Below are 22334 nucleotides of genomic sequence, written 5' to 3'. Positions count from 1 at the left end.
AGCTGTAATTCATCTAGCTGAGATAAACCATCGGATCCTCGCAAAAGTTGACATTAGGAAAACAAATGTCCTTGGGAGATGAGAAATAGTGCACTAAACAGTGGCCAAAACTACATTTTCGAAAATGAAAATGTCCGTGTGGAGCCCATTTTGGATTTAATTAAAGCGTGTGTCCTTTTAGCAAAGATAAAAAAAAATTTCTCTCCCTGGCTTTCATTCCTTTTAGTGATCTACGTAAGCTGAAGGCCACTATAATAAACAGCAGAGCTCTCAGCCTGTTACCACCCAATTTTCATGAATACATGTTCACTCACTTCATTTAGCGGTCTATTAATAACACACATCTGAACATTGACAGGGTAAACAGAGAGAATATAATATGTTGCATCCTAAATGACCTTTGCTGCCCTTTTACCACAAAATCATCTCTGTGTTTTTTGGTAAATGCACATCTTTGTTTATTTTAACACCTTTAGGGACATGGGGGTTGTTGAATTATTTATTGTATATTAGATATATTTACACCCCCTTTCCCCTTCAATCTCTGCTGTAGCTTCTGCTGGAAAGTGCAGTATCGTGGGATAGATCTGAAGGGATGAACTGCACTCTCAGGATGAATGTTTTTTGAAGAGAGAGAGGTGGTCATCCCTTTGGTCACTGTGCTCACAAATACTGGTTCTTTCTGATCAGAATTGAGGTTATTTAGATGGAGAACCGTATTCTTTACAACCACAACACACGGGAGCTCAGTGCCAGGCGCATAAAACAAGGGCAACAAAAATCATGGCTGCAGAGGGAGACTCACCATCCCTCTGCGAACAGAACTAGATATACAAACAGTTGGGTAAATACAACATAGTTTAATGTGGAGATGATTAAAGCAGTCAAAACGTTATCCGTTAACGTATTTGTTATATATGCGTCACATTTATGAACATCTCCCTTAAATGTCAAGTGGTCACCTTTATTTATATAGCGCTTTATGGTATTCAAAGCAGCTTTAAAACAGTTGCTAACAGTTCATTTCAGCTGTACAGCAGCTCTAAAAGATAATAGTCATTGTTCAGCTGAGGTCAGTTTAGTCATCAATTATTAAATTAGTTCATTTCATCTATAAAGCGGTTCTGCTTTAATGTATATTTAACCAATGAAATTTACTTTTTTTTCTTTTTTCTTCTGTAATTTAAACATTTAAGTCTTGTTTGTTTGTACACGAAAACAGGTCACCATTTTGTGCAAGTTGGCAGAGTACAAATGGAAATGGTTCTCGTTTAATTGTGAATAAAATTAGAGATTTTATACGTGCTTAAACTACGTGCTTTGTAATCATCATATTCACATAATTGCATATGCGAATAAGTACGAATTAATTAATTTCACATTTTTGAATTTATATAAATTTTTTTATATATATATTAAAAATATCAGTATTCCACCACTTCCTCAATTACAATTAAGTACAGTTAACTGTATTTAGTTGTGCTGTAGGCACTAGAACAATATAGTCATACACATTTTTTATGTATAAGTAATGAAGCTTTCTGTGCCACCCCAGATTGGTTGCTGGCTCCTGCCTGGCCACCCTTATGAAAATATCTCCAGATTAAATGTTTTACATGGTTCTTACATGTGGCTGTGGGTAAATTGAACTAAAATATTCAGTGGTACATCCATGGCTCAGGGAAATAAAATGTAACTGTTATCGTTTAAGAAACGGTGATTGGAACATGAAATGAATTAAGTATTTGTTTAAGATTGCTTTGTGCTTCTCAAGATACACTTGAAGATTACGTCTAAACAAATAAGGTGATGTTTGTGTTACGGAGCATTCAATTTTGTGGGTTGTGGATTGCTTTCTGACCCACTGTTTGATCACAGCGTTCTTCTCTCTGGGGAAAATGGAGAGAGTGTGAGTTATAGGATTTGAACAAGCTCTGGGGGCTTGATATCAAGTCAACCTCTCTGTTTTTGTCAAAACATCCTCATAATGACCTGAATTACTCAAAGCGATAAGAATCTAAGCTGTAGATATTGTAAGCCTAATGCCAGAGGACAAAAGCACTATCAGGAGTTCTCTTTGTGTGCTTAAGAGGGGTTCTTAGATCTCATCGTGTCATCAATTTCCTGTAGCTATACAGTCAACACTTGAACCTGAAACCTGAAATGGTTAATTGACATCCCAATGTATGAAGGATACACGCCATTGACCGAGCCTGAAGTGTACGCTTGGTCTGTTTCCATGGCAACTGCAGCAAGCGTGAACTCTTTGCATGACTGACCTCACATGATTCCCATATATTTCCCTTCCTCACCAGAGGGGAATTAATGGGAATTTATCCGGGAATGATCATTGCACTGTGATCTGTGGCGTTTAACTGTCAGCCCTGCTGTTCTTTGTTGCACCTTCTGCAGTCTGTGAATGGACAACGCCACACAATAGGCTTGTTTGAGATGAGCAAAATCTGTGCAGAACTGATCACTGCGCAATGCATGCTGGTTAGAAATGTGTCCGAGTGTGGGCCACCTTAATCTGAGGTCAGGCACACGTGGAATAAATACATTTTTTCTTTTTTTTTCTTCTTTTTTTCATGCTCACAGGAATTTTGCTTATGAAAAATACTGACGAAACTAATGAAAGCCAAATTTTTGAGTTACTCACAAATTAAATGGTTTACATAAACCAGAAATTGTAACACGTGATAACGCATAAGTTTCTCATGATAATGTGATTACGTTTTCATGCACATGCAAAAAACAAACAAAAAAAAAAAAAAAAACGCACTACTCTGTATATTTTTTTATTTTCGCAAATGTCCCTTTATGGGCTCTGTATAATTCACAGGAATTAATTTCAAATGTTTTTTTGTTTTGTTTTTTAAATAGCATGTATTCATTTATGAGAAAAAACAAGATCTGTGCATAGTGTATTTTATTTTATGAGTTTCCTATTTTATTCTTGAGCATAAATGACACAATGTCAAATGGGGGATTTGAAGCAATGTCAAGAGATGTGTTTTTTAAAAGTTTTACTTTAAGAACAACATGTCGTGTGAGATTCTGCAAAAGACGCAAGTGCAAATGTCAAACACGTTTATCTAGTGCTTGATCACGGACAAAATGATGGAAAAGCAGCACAGTGGAACGGCCCATTATTCTGCACACAAAGTTGTCAGTGTTTATACTATATCATATATTCATAATTTGCGAGAAAATAAAATGAAATAAACCAGGCAGTCTTTTCACACAGAACTTAATGTACTATAATGTAATTCTCTATAGGAGTCATGGCTGTTTCAGTATTTAGTGGCGTCATCCTACAAAAACAATCATGGGTTTATAAGATATGAAAAACACTACAATTCTGTTTTAATGACTCCCGGAGATGTGCTTTTAGATGTGGAAAGACTGCATGGGAAAGTTTGTTCTTAATGTTCCTAATTTCTTATCAAGTAATGTTAACCATAGACCTTTTTATTTGTAAACAACTTAACGCTATTTTAAAAACCCATTAGACATTCTAGACAGAACCTCTAACAGCTCTATATATAGCTAGCCTAACCACAACTGACAGCTTCTTAAAAACAAAATCTGCAGATTTTTCAGAAACAGCTGCCTTCAATCCTGAAGAATCAGCATTGAGTTTCTAGACATTTGGACAAAGTCAGCAGGTGTATGTGTGTGTGTGTGTGTGTGTGTGTGTGTGTGGGGGGGGGGGTTCATTTAGCCTTCCTGGATTCTGTTTCCATACTATGGAGCTGTCCAAAGGTGAAAAGACATGCAATTGTTTTAACATTACATTATAAAGTAAGAAAAATATAAAACGCATCCAACATGTGGCCTTAAAATGACCTTTCATGTCCATAACATTGATCAATCCCTCAAAGACTGTCAGTCTGTCTTTCTGCAGGATGCATTGTTTCTCCAGTATGTGGCAACATGTGCGGCATTGCACATTCGTTCATTCAGCGAGTTGATTCAAAAGTGAGGGGAATGTACACGATATGCCTTAGAGATATGCGCAAGAGATCACTTCCGCCGCTTGCATAAACTATGCCATATCATGTACATTGTACATTGACCTCACTTACCAGAAGTGATTACGCACTAAAGGTTGTTGGACATAGTGGTGTGTAAAAAATTATATAAATACTGTTTTGTTTCTCATACAAACCGATCGTTTTGTGTCTTAAGACATCAATATGTTGTCATGAGCCACAGGTTTTAGTATGGTTTTGTATGTCCATGTTTTTTTTTAACTCTCATAGTTCTCATACTCTCATGTGTCAGCATTCACATGCATTATACGACAGACAAACTGCAATGGTTGGAGTTAAAAATCTTCATTTGTGTTCTACTGAAGAAACAAAGTCGTGTATATTTTAGATGCCCTGGGGGTAAGCAGATCAAATTTTTTTTGGTTTGATGAACTGTCAATGAACTGTCATTTTAATATGCAGGGACGGGGACAAATTAAATGTAAAAAAAAAATTAAAAAAAATAGCTGTCGCCAACTTTGCAGCACATCACTGCACATCATTCCTGGATAACAGAAAAATGGGCACACATTCAGGACGTGGGTGAAGCTGTGGTGTCTGGATCATATGTATGTGTTCTGGATGCTGAAACCACAGCTGTCTAGCTCAACCAGCTGCGATCCATTTGTCACTCAATTGGCGACGCCCTTAATTATGCAGAACTTAAGGGGTTAATATAATTTAAACGGTTGAGTTATAAAAAAAATCACCCCCTCACTGTTGTCATGAAGGGCAAAGTTAGCTATATAGACCAAGACCAATTTTTTTACCAGGCTGCGACATACAGTATTTTTTATTCTATAAAAGTGGGGGATATACTTTTCTGTGGAATTGCCTTTTGGAGCCTCTAGTGGCCAGTCGATGAATTGCAGTTTAAGTCACTTCTGTTGGCATTAAGAGAGAGTTCGGAAGGTTCTCGGTTAAAGTCCCAGGGAACCAGAAGTTGCAACTGATTTTATTTCAGTGCTGTGATGTATTTCCAAGTAAATATTAAATAGTGCACAGGGTTTTACTTCAGTGCTCCTCCTCTTCATCTCTCGCTCATAGCAAACTAACGGTTGGAGGCGAGTGGTTAAAGATATTCAAACCCAAGCCGTCATTGCAAAAGGAATGCCATTCCAGAGATTTCATGAGGACTTAAACATTCATCATCGCAGATGCTTCCTCAGGTTTAACATTTAAAGGTGTCATGAACTGGCTTTTTTTTATTATTTTTATACTGTTGTCTGAGGTCAACTAATGGTGTTCAATGGTTTTTACATTCAAAAACATCATAACTAATAAGTAATAGGCTATTTTCTACACTGGTTTTGAGGCTCTCTCCAAAACGCTGGGTTTTGATGGGCGTGCCGCACTGGAGACTTGGAAGTAAACGCCCACGGCTATGATTGGATAAGATTTGCATATTTAATGAGCTTCAGCTCCCCTGTCAGTTCAGTGACATGAGAGAGGAGAGAATGAGGGAGAAGCAGCAACCAGAATGATTATCTCGATCACAGGGCTCGTAAACGTCTTCATCAAACAAACACAATGTTTTATTTATCGTCGACCCGCGATTGATTGGACTATTATTTTTATATTACACAAAGCCCGCAAGATCGGACAATATAAGTGCGAACCGCGCGCACACACATACATGTTTGGCATGCTCGCCACCCTTCAAATGTCAACTTAAAAGAGAGAATAGCAGAACAAGAACGGAATATAATGAGATTGATCGGCCTGCCGGGCTTTGCAAGCCCTGGCCCGTACGTGTCTGAGTCCAGCGTATTAAAGGTATGCTCTGTTAGACACGTACACATAAGCTAAACGATCTATAACAATGCAATACTATTACATATAAAAACACGTTTTACTCACATCGGTGTGTTGCACCATTCCTGTCGGATCCTAATCCAGCATCGACCAGAGATTTGTTTACAAACGACCCCGCAGTGAACTGAAGTGAACAGAACACCACTGTCTTCCCGAAGGAAGCTTATGCAGTGACTGTGTTCTTTCACAGTATCTTGCTTGCTATCTTCTTCCACATGTTTATTGCTGCTGGCTTGTGATCGACCAAACAGCTCAATGAGACGGTATGCGGGGCTACTGAATTACACGTACTGTAGAGGCGGTGTTTCATCGCGCAGTGACGTCAGTATGAAGCACAGGACCGTTTGCTGAGCCTGTCTATAAACGCTTTTCTTTGAATAACAAGGAAGTTTTCAGCTCTGAAACTTAGAGGATATTCTTAAATTACCATGACCTTTTATATATCAAAAGCTCAAGGGAAAGTTGATTTCTCAATTCATCACCCCTTTAAACCTTTCGATGTCAATATCATTTAGTTGGCAAGCATTATTTTGCACTGAACTGTTATATTTTTCGGCCTTTTCTAATTTCAGGATGAAATGATTTTTACATTTCCAGCACTGCAATGCATTTTTATCACTCGCCATCGTGCCAACTCTCAGACAGGTTTTTGATGTAAGTGGCAGACGTGTTGCGCTGCAGATTCAAACGAGAGCCAATCAAAAGCATCAGAGCATCGCTTTAGCCTTTAAATGGCCGGAGACATTTTGCACATCAAAAACAGGCAAAGCAACAAATTAATATTATTCAACATATCCTAGATTTTAGCATTTAAAATAAAATAAAATATCAGTAATATAACTGATTACAGTTACTTTTATTTTGTAATTAAATTACATAATTCTGTTACATGTAGTTACTCTCAAACTGCTTGTATTTACATCCATGTTTACATCCCAGTTGTGGTTTCAGAAGAAGTGTTATAGGCACAGGGCTTTTCAAATGTGCGAACAGCATCTGGGAAAACAGTCAGATTTAGGTACAATTTAGCTGCTTATTTCACATATGGGCAATGTCTGTTCTCAATATTACTCCTCACAAACACTGCTGTCTTCATGGCTTGGTTGCACTCAGCTCATTTAAAGATCAGATAGATCCTGAGCTGTCGTCAGTGGTCTGTTGAGCCACACTGGAATTGGACAATGCGTCTGAACTGACGCCGGCATGTCAATCACACTAGTCCTATCTAATACTTTTCACATGCCATTTGTTGTTGTAATCCACCAGGCATCCAAGCAGTCGATTTGTCTTCATACTTTTTGTCATATCTTTTCATCTTAAGAATGATCTTACTCCTCTTATCTCTACTCTTTTTGGTTTGATGGCCAAATGTATGTGTGATGTGATGAGTAGCATTTGTTTATAAAGATGCATAGGTACTGTGACGGTTTTTATTAAAAAAAAATATTTATGTGTGTGATGAGTAGTAGCCATCGTTTATAAAGATGCATGCGAGTAGGTACTGTGATGCTTGTTATTCATTTATTCATATTAAAAAAATGTTTTGGGGTGGGAGGGGGGATCACGCATCAAGCAATCAAGGTTTTACTCAGCTGAAGTCTTTTATCCATTTAATACCTTGGCTGATTCAAAGTAGCTCTTCCTGCATGTTAATTATCTGACTTTAATGCATCCTCTCTCTAAAAGTGTTGCACTATTTATATTGCACTATTTGCAATACAGGCTTTTATGAAGAAACATACTAGAGATTACTCGCCTATTATTTGAAAAGATTAAAAATGCCTAGCGGGCTTGACACAAGATCCACACAGTGACAGACACACACAAAACACTTTATACGGTTATACAGTGACTCCATATAGGTTGTTTAAGCAGTTTATTCCTAAAGCTTGGAGTTGAGTTCCTTTTTTGTTGTTGTAGATTGACGTTTTAGATTTAGTGAATGTTTGCTGTAAGTGAAAAATGGGGAACAAAAATCTTAATGTTACATTAGGTTCTTCCGATCAATAGGCCTAATGGTTTCAGGGTTCTTTAAAGTGCCTCTTCAAAGACTGAGTTTGTGGAACAAAGTGTTCTTTTCTAACATCAGACTGTAAAATTCTTTTTAGTTCATACTTTGCAAGATATTGGGCAAGGGCTTTGAGTAAGCCTGCAGGGAGGAGACGCAGTGCCAGCTCAAGCATTACTTGAATTGCTCCACTCTGCATATTGACGTTTTGTGCATTGATTTGTTTGGCAAAGAAAGAACATATAATTCAACCTATTTTAAGTTTAAGATGTATATTTACATTTAAGAAAAAAACATACAGGCAAGTAAGCAGACTTTATGAAGACTTTACCCTGTGGTGTTCAACTGGCAAAAGAGGCAGTATGTATACATTAACTTTTAAAATGAGATTTTTTTTATTAAGCAAGTACACATTAAATATGCCTAAAGTGGCCATAGAGAATTTTTATCTGAAATAAATCCTGTTCTTTTGAGCTTTATATTCATCAGAAAAATCATAGTTAGAATGATTTCTGAAAGATCATGAGTCACTGAAGATTGGAGAAATGACTGCTGAAAATTTTGAAAATCATTTGCTGTATTTTTGATTAAAGCTACACTGTGTGATATTTTCCCCCATCTAGTGGTGTAAAGGTATATGACCATCCAGTGAAAATTAGTTTCTGTTCCTCTCAATTCTGAAAAATCTCAATTCTCAATTCCACTCTGAAAAAGTGGCCAATTTAGTCCAAGATTAACATGGCAATCCCCCTCTTTACACATGGTGCCATCGACTGTTAAAACGCGAAAGGCGAAGCCTGAATTTATGTGTATGTCCCTCTTTGGCTAATGTACTTTCAAGATGGAGGGGCAACATGGCGACCGGCATTCGAACCTCTCACCTGTATGTATTTTCAATGGCATATTCTAAACTTACGAGAATACTTTATTACTTGAAAGAAGTAAATATACATTAATGAGCACATATATTTTTGAAAGAACTAAGTGTTTTTAGCTAAGAATAAATTAAAAAAAGTTACACAGTGTAGCTTTAAATAAATACAACTTTGGTAAGTATGTAAAGATTAAATATAGAACATACCCCCAACGTTTGACTTGTCTGTAACATCCAATTACCATGAACAAATATAGAACCTCCTCCTTTCATTTCTTTTAAACCATATATTCCAGCAAAGGCTAGTCAGATTCATTTGGATTCATTTTAATCATTTCACCAAGAAACTTCAGCAGGATCTGAGGATATTTGTAACAGCCTTCTGTAAAAGTCATCTGTATGTTTAATTTCAAGGAAAGCTTCTTCTGGCATGTGTTTTTGAACATAATGTAAAGATTCTATCATCCTCCATGGCCATTTTATATATGCAGAAGGGCGTGGAATATTTTTTAAAATATTTTTTGCATTCACAGCAATCATGAAGGATTAAATAAGACTATAAGGTTACTTGACTGGTTTGTTTCCTCCACAGATCTATTTTTAGTTTTCTTCTTAATTTAGTCTTGCTCACTCAAGTCCAGTGGCTACTGGTGCTTATCTAGAGCTGCCCCGTTGCATTGTGGGAGTGAGTGTAATCCTCTATTATCAGGAGGCACAGCTGGTAATTCAGGTATAGTGCAGAAACAGATCATTTCACTGTGTGTTCTCATTTGGAATAGATTTGGCAGCAAATAGGTTGACTCAGCAGGAGAGATTTTGTACCTCAATCAACTCAAACATAAAAGTCTCATTTTGATATATATATTTTGTCTCTTCTATTCTATTTGCCTTCTCACTATAATACTTCATCAGTATTTCCATTAATATTTCATATATTTAATTAATTTGGGGTCCTTTGTCTTTTTTATAACACCTCTAAGATTGGATTTCTTTCACTCCTATTTATATTTTTCTCTTCTTTTGTCATAACTAATCTGATTGATTAATCTACTATAGTGTCGTATTCATATTTTTTCCCTCTTTTTTCATAATTGGTGATTACCTTAATGATGTTTCATTAACAAAGTTTGGGAGGAGAGCACTTAGATAATCAACATAATTAGCATAAGAGGAGGTATACCGATCAGACATAACATTATGACCACCTTCCTAATATTCTGTTGTTTCCTCTTTTGCTGCCAAAACAGCCTGACCCATCAAGGCATGGACTCCACCAGACCCCTGAAGGTGTGCTGTGGTATCTTGCACCAAGATGTTAGCATCAGATCCTTTAAAGCTATGTAATTTTTCCAATTTATTCAGCCTATTCAAAACAAAGGCTTAGTTTGATGACGCCACGTTTGAGCGCAGAATCTTGGGACATGTGGTCTTCACCTCACATCCGGTAGAAAAGAATCGGGATAGGACTCGGGCAGAAATCATGTTCATGGATGCGGTTATTAAAGTTACTGTGGTATGAAGCGGAGCAGGACCGATTGTTTTGGAGCTGAGCAAGGCCGCTGGAGCGATTGTTGAGCAACTCATGGCTTGCAAGCATCAGAGAGACTTTTATTATGATGGGACACAGTCGCCGGCGCCATTTTCGAATTTCCGGACATGAATTTGAGGTAAAGCAGCTCTGTTTATCATATCAGATACATTTCAGTGTTTAAAAGGATGTTATGACGTTACTCTGTGCGTTCACTCAGCGGCTGCTGTGAAACTTGTTGCACACTGCAGTAAGAGTAAAGCGTTTCTGCCAAATAAAACTGAGAAACCGAGGGTAATGCAGATATGACGCAATTGACAGGCAACTCCCTCAGACGTCCAGGCTCCCTGGTTAAAATAGCAATTTTCTCACAAATTACAAATAGTTGGAAACATTTGGGATATTGTAAGAACTCAACTGAACAAAATATATAACACTGGCCTAGTGTTTTTTGTATATTTTATTGCATAAATACTACATAGTGCACCTTTAAATCCTGTAAGTTGCAAGGTGGTGCCTTGGATCGGACTTGTTTGTTTAGCACATCCCAGTGATGCTCGATTGGATCTGGGGGATTTGGAGCCCAAATCAACACCTCAGACTGATGCTCCTCAAACCTTTCCTGAACCATTTCTTCCATTGCTCCGTGTCCAGTTCTGATGCTCAAGTGCCCACTGTTGCCGCTTTCAGCAGTGGACAGAGGTCAGCATGGGCACCCTGACTATGCAGCCCCATATGCAACAAACTGCGATGCACTGTGTATTCCTATTCAAAGTGCAAATAGCGATAGATTTACACCAAGTGTTAATAGCAACTAGATTCTATTTACACTGTGCAAATACAAATATATATAAATATACAATTTTTAATCCACATTTTGAAAAGAATGTGTAAATAATAATAATTATTAATAATTCTCCCTTCTTTATGGGACATATGGAGTATTTTAGCTATTATTCAGAAGTATCAGAACAATAATTGTCTGGTGAATTTGTGCCTGATTTAGATTCACCCAGATGGTCCACAGTGTTTGCATAATCACACTATAATCCTGCTGCCTGCAGTGAGGCATCTGACTTTTCCCCCTCAACATTTCCTTAAAATCTTCAGACTATAAAAGTCCTTGATATGCAACCTAGCAGATTTCACACAAATATATCTGCTGATGAAATATGTTCATTCTTATTTTGAAAATGCTTTCAGCTACGGTATTGGCATCCATTGTAAACAGACACTGTTTAATTAGCAGAATTAATTTAATGTTGCTAAACAGAATATTACTTCGGTTTAGACTTTGTATGAATAACCTCAATTGCTACGTAACCAACATGCTAATTGTTGCTATATATAGGTACACCACTATACACTCAGTGTAAGTAGCACATACCTTTTTATAAATGAAAGCAAATTGCCTTTAATATTATAAGTCCATTCGACAGAAATCCTCAAAAGTCCCACTCACAATTAGCACAACTAATGTGAAAATTCCATGTGGACATAAAAAAAAGTCTTTCTCTGCATTTCACTTCTGCTCTAGCTTCTAGCTTACTTGGCAGTGTGTCTATTGTTGCCTCTTATGATAAATTACTTTTTCCTCATTGGTGTGCTGCTTTTAAATGAAAGCATCTGCTAAATGCATATTATAATGTAAATGTAAGAAGAGGAAAGAAATGGCAAAGTCTACCACTGAAATATTAATGTGGGACAGTATATACAATAACAACTGATAATTTACACAAATTTATGCCATGTTGCTGTAGGAAAAAAAAAGAAGGTCTCTGAGGCTTTAAAGCATTACTGAAATCCATAATAGATCCAAAACAGAGAATGTCAAGGACTTGACAGCACAGCCCTCTCCCTTTGACAGGACTACACTGCAGGGTTACTATACCTGCATGTCTGTCCAATTACGTTTCAGCAAAGATGCAGAAGAATGATCCCAGTACTTCAAAATGCTAGATTCACTGGAAGCCTCAGGAAATCCAGGGTGAAGGAAGAGTGGGTTTTAAATTTGTGAACTGCTGCACACTGCTGGGAAGCCATAAGATGGCCTGAGCCAAAATGTTTGATAGACACAAGTGTGAAAATGACATTGTGTTTTTTTATGCATTATAGAATGGTAAATGTCTTGCCCAGGAGATTAAATGTAAAGGAAATTAACACAGCAAACAGAAGGTAAACGCCAAGGTCACGGTCTTCCTTCAATCCTGTGGTATAACGACTTACTGACGGTTGTGCAATATTGCAAAGCAAGGGCAGAGAACCGCACACTTGCCTTCATGAATACCAAGTATATCCGAAACACTTTTTGTCATATTGTCCTCAAGGAGTACAAGGAGTCTTTTTTTCACATACAGTATAATGGATAAGGTACATCAATATAATGCTCTGCTTTTGATTTTTTTTTTTTTTAATAAAACATATTATTAATTTATTTATTTGCAAAAATTTTAATAACAAGATTAATGTAAGAAATGTTATTCCTTTGCCTCATTTTGGGCAAACATTTGTTCTTACAGCAGCTGGAACTCTGGAATTCTGTTTCCATACCCACTGACCTTTCCATACTCTTGGTTATCTGAAAAATATAAATCAGTATTCAGGTTTCGGTCTTGAGACGACACCGTGTGCAGCACCAACAATGCCAAAACCTTATCTCCACAAATCTGACGTATGAAATGTTGTGGGTGTCAGGCTGATGCGAATCACAGATAACTTTCTCCTTTTGGATAACCAGAGGTCTACAAATATTTTGTAAAAGTTGTGAGCTGACAATTCTGTGTGCATGTGTTCAGTAGGTAGATGTTTAATCAGAGTAAATTTGATGAGCTTGTCGCTTATACTCAGTTGTGTCCCCTAATACCCTGCTGGGTCCAATTAGGGGTCAGACAGAACACTGAGGAGCCTCTTGACTGAAGTATAGGAGAAAATGGGCAATCAGTGCAAGGAAGAATGAAAGCATGGGAAGATCTTCTTTCAGCTGATGGAAATACTGAATTTAATGTTGAGCTAATATTTAGAAAGGGTAAATATGATTCTGCAAATATCTAATGAAATCCAAGGTTATTATATTATATGCTATTGTATTATATTATATTTATGTTGCTCAGACAAACGATTAGATGTGACTGTAGCTATTTGTTATAATTATATATATTAACAGATGTTTCATGATGTGTTGTTTACATGCAAGACAGTCTAAATTAGACTATAATCATAAACATGATGAACGAAGTGAGAAGCTTGGATTATGTAAGATACAGGACTGAAGCATTCCTTGCATGTTAAAAAATTTAACAGCCATCTGTGCATAGAACACACTGCGGGAGAAAACACTCCATGACAGGTTGTATAGGATTTAACATGACATATTTCAGAGCCTTTAACCTGCTGTGGCTTAGTCGGTTTTAGATGTTTTAAGTGGGTAGAGCATTTAATGAAATGGTCAATCAGGTCATGATCACACTCTTGACCTCTAGTAATAAGAAACACGGCAGCATTAAAGGACCCGTGAACACTCATTCACTGCCACTTTAACCATCTGACTCTGCACTATTTCCCTTTTCATTTGTCATCTTCCATTACCACGTTTGACTGCTTAAACCCTGATTCTAATTGGTATTTTGGCTAAGAACCAGACACTAAGACAGGAAGAGACTGACTGACTGTTATGTACAGCATAAATCACAGTTTTATTTGTTTTGATGTGCTGTTTAGATGGATCTAAAATATAGTATCACATTAGTAGGTCAGTGTAAAAAGAGTTACATTAAAGGACAACTCCGGTGAGAAATTAACCTAGGGGTAATTAACAGATGGTTACCGAGTAGATCGTTCTCTGGGATGCGTTTTCATAAAATTTTGATGTGAAGAGTTTTATCTCTAAAAACAGATTCGCTTATAATGCTTGCCTATGGGGCACAGGGTAGTGAAATTAAATCGCTAGTTAATACCACTAACAAGGCTCAAAATAGCCTCACACTAATACGGTAGCATAATGAGGGTCCCTACATGCAAACCGAAGCATTGAGAACTTTGTAAGTGTACAAACAGTTTAATAAGAAGATACTTTATAAACACAGTGCATTACGCATTTACGGACAGGCGCCATCTTGGAAAACAGTCACGACAAGTCAAACCACGAACGCTGTGCTAAGTGATGAACTGTGACTTGGAATCTCATATGGTCCGTTGTTTCTGGAAGAAAGCACTGAACGTAACTGAGAAAATAAATAAATAAAAATTAAAATATCCATGTAATTAGATTTCACAAACTTAATTCCTAAGATTTCTAAGATGGCACCTGCCCGTAAACACGTAATGCACTGTGTTTATAAAGTATCTTCTTATTAAACTGTTTGTACACTTACAAAGTTCTCAATGCTTCGGTTTGCATGTTGGGACCCTCATTATGCTACTGTGCTAGTTTGAGGCTATTTTGAGCCTTGTTAGTGGTATTAACTAGCAATTTAATTTCACTACCCTGTGTCCCATAGACTAGTATTATAAGCGAATCTGTTTTTAGAGATAAAACTCTTTACATTCGATTTTCATGAAAACGCATCCCAGAGAACGATCTACTCTGTAACCATCTGTTAATAACCCCTATAGGTCAATTTCTCACCGGAGTTGTCCTTTAAAAAAGATACAGAGAAAACATCCGTTTTAGTCAAAGATTCTGATGAAGTGGCCATAATTATCATGCCCAGTCAAATTGAGGCAAGTGTATTCTGAATTATTTGAGTCTTTCATATGATTGTAGGCCAGTAAGAGCTGTGTAAGAGCACGCACGCCTACCACATGGGAGACCTACTTTGACAGGAGACAGTAATATACTGGACCACTGTTACACCCCAATAAAGAATGCATATCACTCCATCCCACGGGCAGCTTTGGGGCTCTCTGATCACTGTTTGGTTCACCTTATACCGACCTACAGGCAGAAACTGAAATCAGCTAAACCTGTAATAAGGACTGTAATAAGATGCACTAAATGAAGCAGAACGGGATTTACGAGCCCGCTTCGATCGCACTGATTGGACTGTTTTTGAAGCTGCTACCACCCATCTGGATGAGCTCACAGATACTGTAACATCATACACCAGTTTCTGTGAGGATACATGCATTCCTACCAGGTCATTCTATAATGATAAACCATGGTTTTCTGGAAAAATCAAACAGCTTCGTCATGCCAAAGAGGATACTTACAGAAGTGTGGGTAAAATCCTGTATAACCAGGTCAGAACAGACAGAGAAGATCAGTTGCTAAAAGAAGCTACTTTCAGTATAAGAAACAGTATTCAGCCAAGGAACGACATCATTCTTGAAAGGCCTGAGGAACATCAACAGCTACAAGTCACCATCCCCCCGATCTGTGGAGAATCCACAACTGCCTGAGGATCTAACTACTGCAAGATTGAAAAGCCCAGTCTCACACCACACACCCGCTCTGATCTGCACTTCACACATTCACCATCACCTCCTGCACCCCGTCTCTTCCCCCCTCCTGCCATCCAACCTGAGCTTAAAGGGTTACTTCACTGATTAGCATATGGCTTTGTATCAGTAGAAACCCTGGAGTGTATTCAAATTAATATTTAGAATATATTAACATTTTATTGTGAGTGCAAACCCTTTCATTACATGTTGCCATGAAGAGAGATCTTAGAACTTAGTACATGCATTACAGTTTAAAAGATTATAGTCTGATTTTTAAATGTTTTATTAAAACAAACCAGGAAAAAATGATAAGTATGGGTTACTTTATTCCTTAGCTCAGGAAATAAAGTAAAATATAGTTCTGCTTTACTGGAGAAATTTAGTGGACATGTTGCTAGGTGCATCCAACTAAATTGTGAATAACATAAAAATTTAAATTGTAGACAATTTGAATAAAACTGTTAAATTGTATTGGTTTTTGAGAGCAATATGCATCAGGCCAGTTATTGTTTGGCGTGAGACTATAAGATTTGCAATCAGCACACTTGAAGCATGTAAGACAGGCATGCCAGCAGGGCCGTGCACGGGGGGTGGTTCGGTGGCTAGAGCCACTGCCCCTCTGCCCTCATCGGCTGCGGTGCCCCTCTTGACCCCTTCCCTCCCTCACGCCCAAAGTATTAGAGGATTCCCATAAAAGCAGTGTGTGACGCTAATCCGCTCCGTGTTTTCCCGGTATACTGTCCATATCCAGAAAGGTAATAAAAACATCATCAAAGTAGTCCATGTGTCATCAGTGGGTTAGTTAGAATTTTTTTTTGAAGCATCGAATATACATTTTGGTCCAAAAATTACAAAAACTATGACTTTATTCAGCATTGTCTTCTCTTCCGGGTCTGTTGTAAATCAGCGTTCACGACTCCGCAGTGATGCTGCTGACGTGTTATCTTGTGCGCCTGTGTATTCGGGTTCAAATAAATATGGCTAAGCAAAAAAATGCATTTCTTCTTCTGTGTCGAAATCCTTTGACATGTTTGCGAAGGTTGTTTTGTTTACAGCATGCGTCTCCCTCAGACTATAAATGAAGATCGGGCGCACAAGATAACACGTCAGCAGCGTCACTGCGGAGTCGCAAACGCGGATTGAAAACAAACACGGAAGAGAAGACAATGCTGAATAAAGTCGTAGTTTTGTTATTTTGGACCAAAATGTATTTAGAAAAAATTCTAACTAAACTCACTGATGTCACATATGGACTACTCTAATGATGTTTTTATTCCCTTTCTGGACATGGACAGTATACCGTACAACATACATTTTCAATGGAGGGACAGAAAGCTCTTGGGCTAAATATGAAATATCTTCATCTGTGTTCCGAAGATGAACTGAGGTCTTACGGGTGTGGAATGACATGAGGGTGAGTCATTTATGACAAAAGTTTCATTTTTGGGTGAACTAACCCATTTAATGTATGATGTTTACCATCTGATTCTAACTCATGTTACTTATCGTGCATTTTACCCCAAATAACATACTTTTACATAATCTGCCCATACTGAAAAACTGAAAATAACAAGACCCTTGTCTCAAAATATAAACAATAATTTTAAAGATTCTCTTATCTACAACATTTTGAAAAACATTAAACATGATATCAAATTAGCACAGAATCAACTTTTTGGAAGCATAATTACAACAACATATTCAAAGTCAAACAATATATGATTGTAAAAAGTTTGATGATACTTAACCCCCTTAAATGCCCCCTTTTTTCTCTCTCTCTCAAAATGTCTGTGCAATGCCCTGCCAGAGACCATGCTTCTTTCAGCCATCTGTCAACATCAGAATTGACTGACTTGCTCTTTAAGGGGCATTTCAGTCTGCCTGGCTAAACAGAGTGTTGCAAAATGAAGCCCCCTCTGGGACAGTCCTCTTGCATTTAGTACATGAAATTTGTGTGAGTGTGTTTGAGAGTCTGTTGAAACCTGCATTTGACACAATTGTGCATCCATATGTGAAGTGTTTTCCTCTCCCAGGCACCGGACACCCTCTTCCCATTCACGACTCGCTGTGCGAACAAGACTGCTAATGCAGCAGCGACAACGCCTGTCTCTCTCATTCATTCAAGTTCAACGCCTCTGAAATTAGACCTCCAGAAACTGCATTCATAAAAACATGGGCAGTCATTATTTGATTAATTATAAATGCGCCACTGCTTAAAAATAAAGTAGTCAATAATTCACTGTGATTTAGTATAAATTCAATATCAGATTTCATCTCCCGGCAGTGCAGTCAATAACTGGCATGCATGCTCTGATGCATTATCTCCTGTTTTATTCAAGGGATCTAATCTAAGAAGCATCATGCTTAATCATATTGAGGGAAGTTGGATTTTAAATTAAACATAGGATTTGAACCCTTCATAATTCAGCTGTAATTCAGATATACCTTTTTTATTTAGAAAAAAAAATGTTTTAGAATATATTAACACTTTATTATGAGTGCAACATGTAAACATTTTTAATCTGTATTTCATTTTATTATATTTTACAATGTAATTTATTAAAGGGTTGGTTCACCCAAAAATGAAAATTCTGTCATTAATAACTTACCCTCATGTCGTTCGACACCCGTAAGACCGCTCATCTTCGGAACGCAAAGGAAGATATTTAGGTTGAAATCCGATGGCTCAGAAAAGCCTCTATTGGCCACAATGTAATTTTCTCTCTGAAGACGTTGTTACAAAGCCCATCTCACTACAGTGGTTTTACAATAATTTTATGAGGCGACGAGAATAGTTTTTGTGCACAAAAAAACAAAACAAAATAACAACTTGTATAGTGATGGCCTATTTCAAAACACTGCTTCATAAAGCTTCTGAGCTTTATGAATCAGTGTAGCGAACCAGCAGTTCGGATCACCAAAGTCACGTGATTTCAGCAGTTTGGCGGTTTGACATGGGATCCGATTCCGAAATCATGGACCGATATGCTGATTCATTAAAGGGTTAGTTAACCCAAAAATGAAATTTCTTTAATTAATGACTCACCCGATGTCGTTCCACACCCGTAAGACCTCTGTTCATCCTCGGAACACAGTTTAAGATATTTTAGAATTAGTCCGAGGCCTTTCTGTCCTTTGAATGTAAGTGTATGCCCACTTGCTGTCCCCGTCCAGAAGGTAATGAAAACATCATCAAAGTAGTCCATATGTGACATCAGTTGGTTAGTTAGACCCTTTTAAAGCGTGGACAACACATTTTGGACAATACAATTCTCATTGTCTGTTCCTCAAATAAATAATCAAACAAATTTTTTTCCAAAAATTAAATAAAAAAATGATTGCGTGTCAAACTGGCAAACTGCTGAAATCACGTGACATTGGCAATATGAATCGTGAATCAATCTGCTGATTCGCGACCATTTGATTCTTTATTTGAATTTTGAAAACAAACGCGGAAGAGAAGACAATACTGAATAAAGTTGTATTTATTTTGTTATTTTTGGACCAAAATGTATTGTCGACGCTTTAAAAGTCTAACTAACCAACTGATGTCACATATGGACTACTTTGATGATGTTTTCATTACCTTCTGGACGGGGACAGCAAGTGGGCATACACTTACATTCAAAGGACAGAAAGGCCTCGGACTACACCCAATGGGTGTGGAACGACATTGGGTGAGTCATTAATGAAAGAAATTTCATTTTTGGGTGAACTACCCCTTTAACTTCGAGGCTTCAGGAAAAAAAGTGTTTTGAAATCTGCCAAGAAGAAGCTGGTTGAAGTCATGCAGCGCTGCTCTTTTTCTGTAGGGTTGGGCTATGGAGGGAGTGCAGAATACAGTGCAGATAAAAAAGAAGTCCTATTACACAACTGGGCTTCAGGCCTTCAGTTCTAGATGTTACCTTTAACAGCTCTTTAAGGACAACTCTGGCTAATTTTTAAGTTTATCTTGATCGTTATATCTTTGTGAGTACAGTCTATAAAAAAAAAAAACCGAACCGGATTGGTCCTTGCAACACAGAGTTATTACAGTTAATGCCCAGAGCCCCCCCTCAGCTAAAACGGCGCTTGGGGGCATAAACGTAATGGGTGTCTTTGTGCCTCTTAAAGCCCCACTTGGCTACTTTTGCTCTCGGGGTCCCCCTACAGTTTGGAAAAAATAATGTCCTCAACTACTGTCGTAAGAGCTGTCCTCCTACAACAGGGGATGCCATCGCGCGTGCATTTGTTGACATGACAACCCTGATAGCCCTGAACTAGTGATGCGCGGTTCGTCTCATAACCCGCGGACCCCGTATGTCTATTTAATGGTCGCGGGTGCGCGGCGTGTTGTAAAAATATATACAGTGGTGCGGTGCGGGCAAAATAACTTCATAAAAGCGTCCCGCGGGTCGGTGCAGCACTAACAGTTGCCCTGAACACTGCAAGAGGAGTTCTTCTGGCGTCGCGTGTGAAATGTCTTCATCCCAGGTAACGTTAGAGTCAGTGGCATATGTTTCAGCATGTCATATGAATATAATTTCATGGGTTTTATTTTTTTCAAACGCCAAATAATCACGATGCTCACGTTTACAAGCCAGCGTCATTATAGTAGTCTATTGGTTACCGTTTTACAGAATCTATATGATACTTCAGTTCAATGTTTGAGTGGTAGGTAATCACCATAACAAGCAGGACCGCATCGGTCGGGCACGCCTCCTTCAGCTCACGCCGACGAGCAAACCCTGGTCACATTTTGATCCTTGTCCTGCCTTTAATCCCATCATTTTTTCATTTCCTCTTATTGCTTTCCTCCAACAAAACCTTTTCTTTCTTATTTGTCTCTGCTGCTTCGGACATGACTATATTATCCGACGAACAAAGTTGGGCTCGCACGTCCGGATGTAAGGAAGTGTGTGTGTTGGTGGAAGTGACGTATATGCCGTAAAGCAGTCGAATTTTGTAGTTCTTTTCTTTTTCTCGGGTTACTACCCGAAACCCGAAGTTTAAAAGTACGATTAAAAACGATACAGACCCCATCAGGCTATGGCAGACGTGTCATTCAACCTATTGTAAGTCGATTTATCATCACAAGAGTCTTAAAAAATATATTATGAAGGTTGAAAAGTTACCTAGTGCTGCTTTAACAGACACAAAATGCAATTAAAATGTCCGTCCAACATGAACAGGTCCCTCACACGACAACGAGATGAGTTTAGCCACTTAGCCATTGTTTAAGTTCACCTGTTTTAGCCGGCTAGCGGTGTCTAATTCGCCGGAGTTTTCCTTTAATGTGCTGAGAGATCCCCATTGCTTCACTTCAGTAATATGTGACCTTGATGCCTTATTTGCGTAGTGTTTACATGCTGGGGTTACGTTATGTTGTTTTGCTGAAGGTGACCCCCTACACCTGTCTAACAGAATAAAAGTCTGTGTTTGTTTTTAACATATCAACAAGCATAAAGGTCAAAGCTGTGCTTGGCGTTTTTCTTTAATGAAACAGGCTTCAAGGCTCTGGCTGCTTTGTGATTTTGTAATGCTAATGGTTCTGTCTGGAGGCTATGAGTACATAGCAATTTATACGAAATGAAATGAAAACATGTTCCACACCATTTGTTTCTGCACTCAGTCAGCAACGACTCAGCACCTCTGCCTCGGGTCGGATTTGACGCGCGGAAGCCACAGAGAGAGAGAGTTAGTGGTAGAGAGAGTGCATTCCTTAGTGATAACCCTTGGTGATGTCATGGGTTCCCAGCCAGTGCTTGTCATTTACTCCCTCTTGAGTACACACAGTTGTGTGACGCTTTAATCTCTCACTGGGTGTGATAAGACAAGGGCTCATCTCTGTTCCCAGGCTTTGCATAGTATTTCTCATCTCAACAGCTGTCGTGTTAACACCGCTTTCTGCAGTAACAGGCCAGTCAAAATGCACTGTAGCAGAACATTGAATGTGACGGCTCTTCCAAGAAAGAATTTTATAGGCAGCAGATGAATTTGTTGTGTTATTTTATTTTTTATGATGATGCAATTCCTCAATGTTATAGAGAAGTATCACTGTTAGACATATCTGACAAAGAGCGCTACATGTAGAAAAAAAAACATTAACATTCCTGTTCTTTTTCATGATGGCAGTAATGCATGACTTCCCAGCAGGGTATTAAGGGGTAGAGCTTTTCTTGTTTCTTTTTTTTTCTTTTTTTTTTTGGTAATGTGCAGGTCTCCTATCTTGTTACAGGTAAGCAAACACATTTGAGAAAAATCAAATCAAGCAGATCGGTTTTCTTAGAATACAGCGCCATGGGTTATTTGTAAGATGTTTTTCCAATATTTCTACACCGACATTTCAGAAAACTCTTGAGTAAAGACTTCCCAGCTGTGAAACAAAACAAATTTATCACAACGTTTTACAAACGTTTGACAGTAAATAACAAGACATTTTACAAGATATTTTAGAGTTAATAAATTAATTATAATTCAGTCATTTTAAATCAGATGGCTTTGACAAAAGCATATTAAATAGTTAAAACTCAAAGATAAACACTGATCAGGCATGACATTATGACAAATGTTAGGTGACGTGAATAACACTAATTATCTCTACATCATGACACCTGTTAGTGGGTGGGATATACAGTGCCTGGTCATATAATTTGA

General features: G+C 38.0%; 1 long non-coding RNA gene across 1 annotated transcript in view; it reads left to right on the top strand.

The window, feature by feature from the left end:
* The window catches only part of LOC137038842 (uncharacterized), a 51592-nt gene that overhangs the window by 5477 nt on the left and 23781 nt on the right, over positions 1–22334 (top strand). The gene's annotated exons all lie outside the window — the stretch shown is intronic.

Source organism: Pseudorasbora parva, chromosome 13, assembly GCF_024679245.1.
Source record: "Pseudorasbora parva isolate DD20220531a chromosome 13, ASM2467924v1, whole genome shotgun sequence".
Classification (NCBI taxonomy): Eukaryota; Metazoa; Chordata; class Actinopteri; order Cypriniformes; family Gobionidae; genus Pseudorasbora; species Pseudorasbora parva.
The sequence above is the reverse complement of the archived record's forward strand: the minus strand, read 5'-3'. Positions and strand labels throughout refer to the sequence as shown.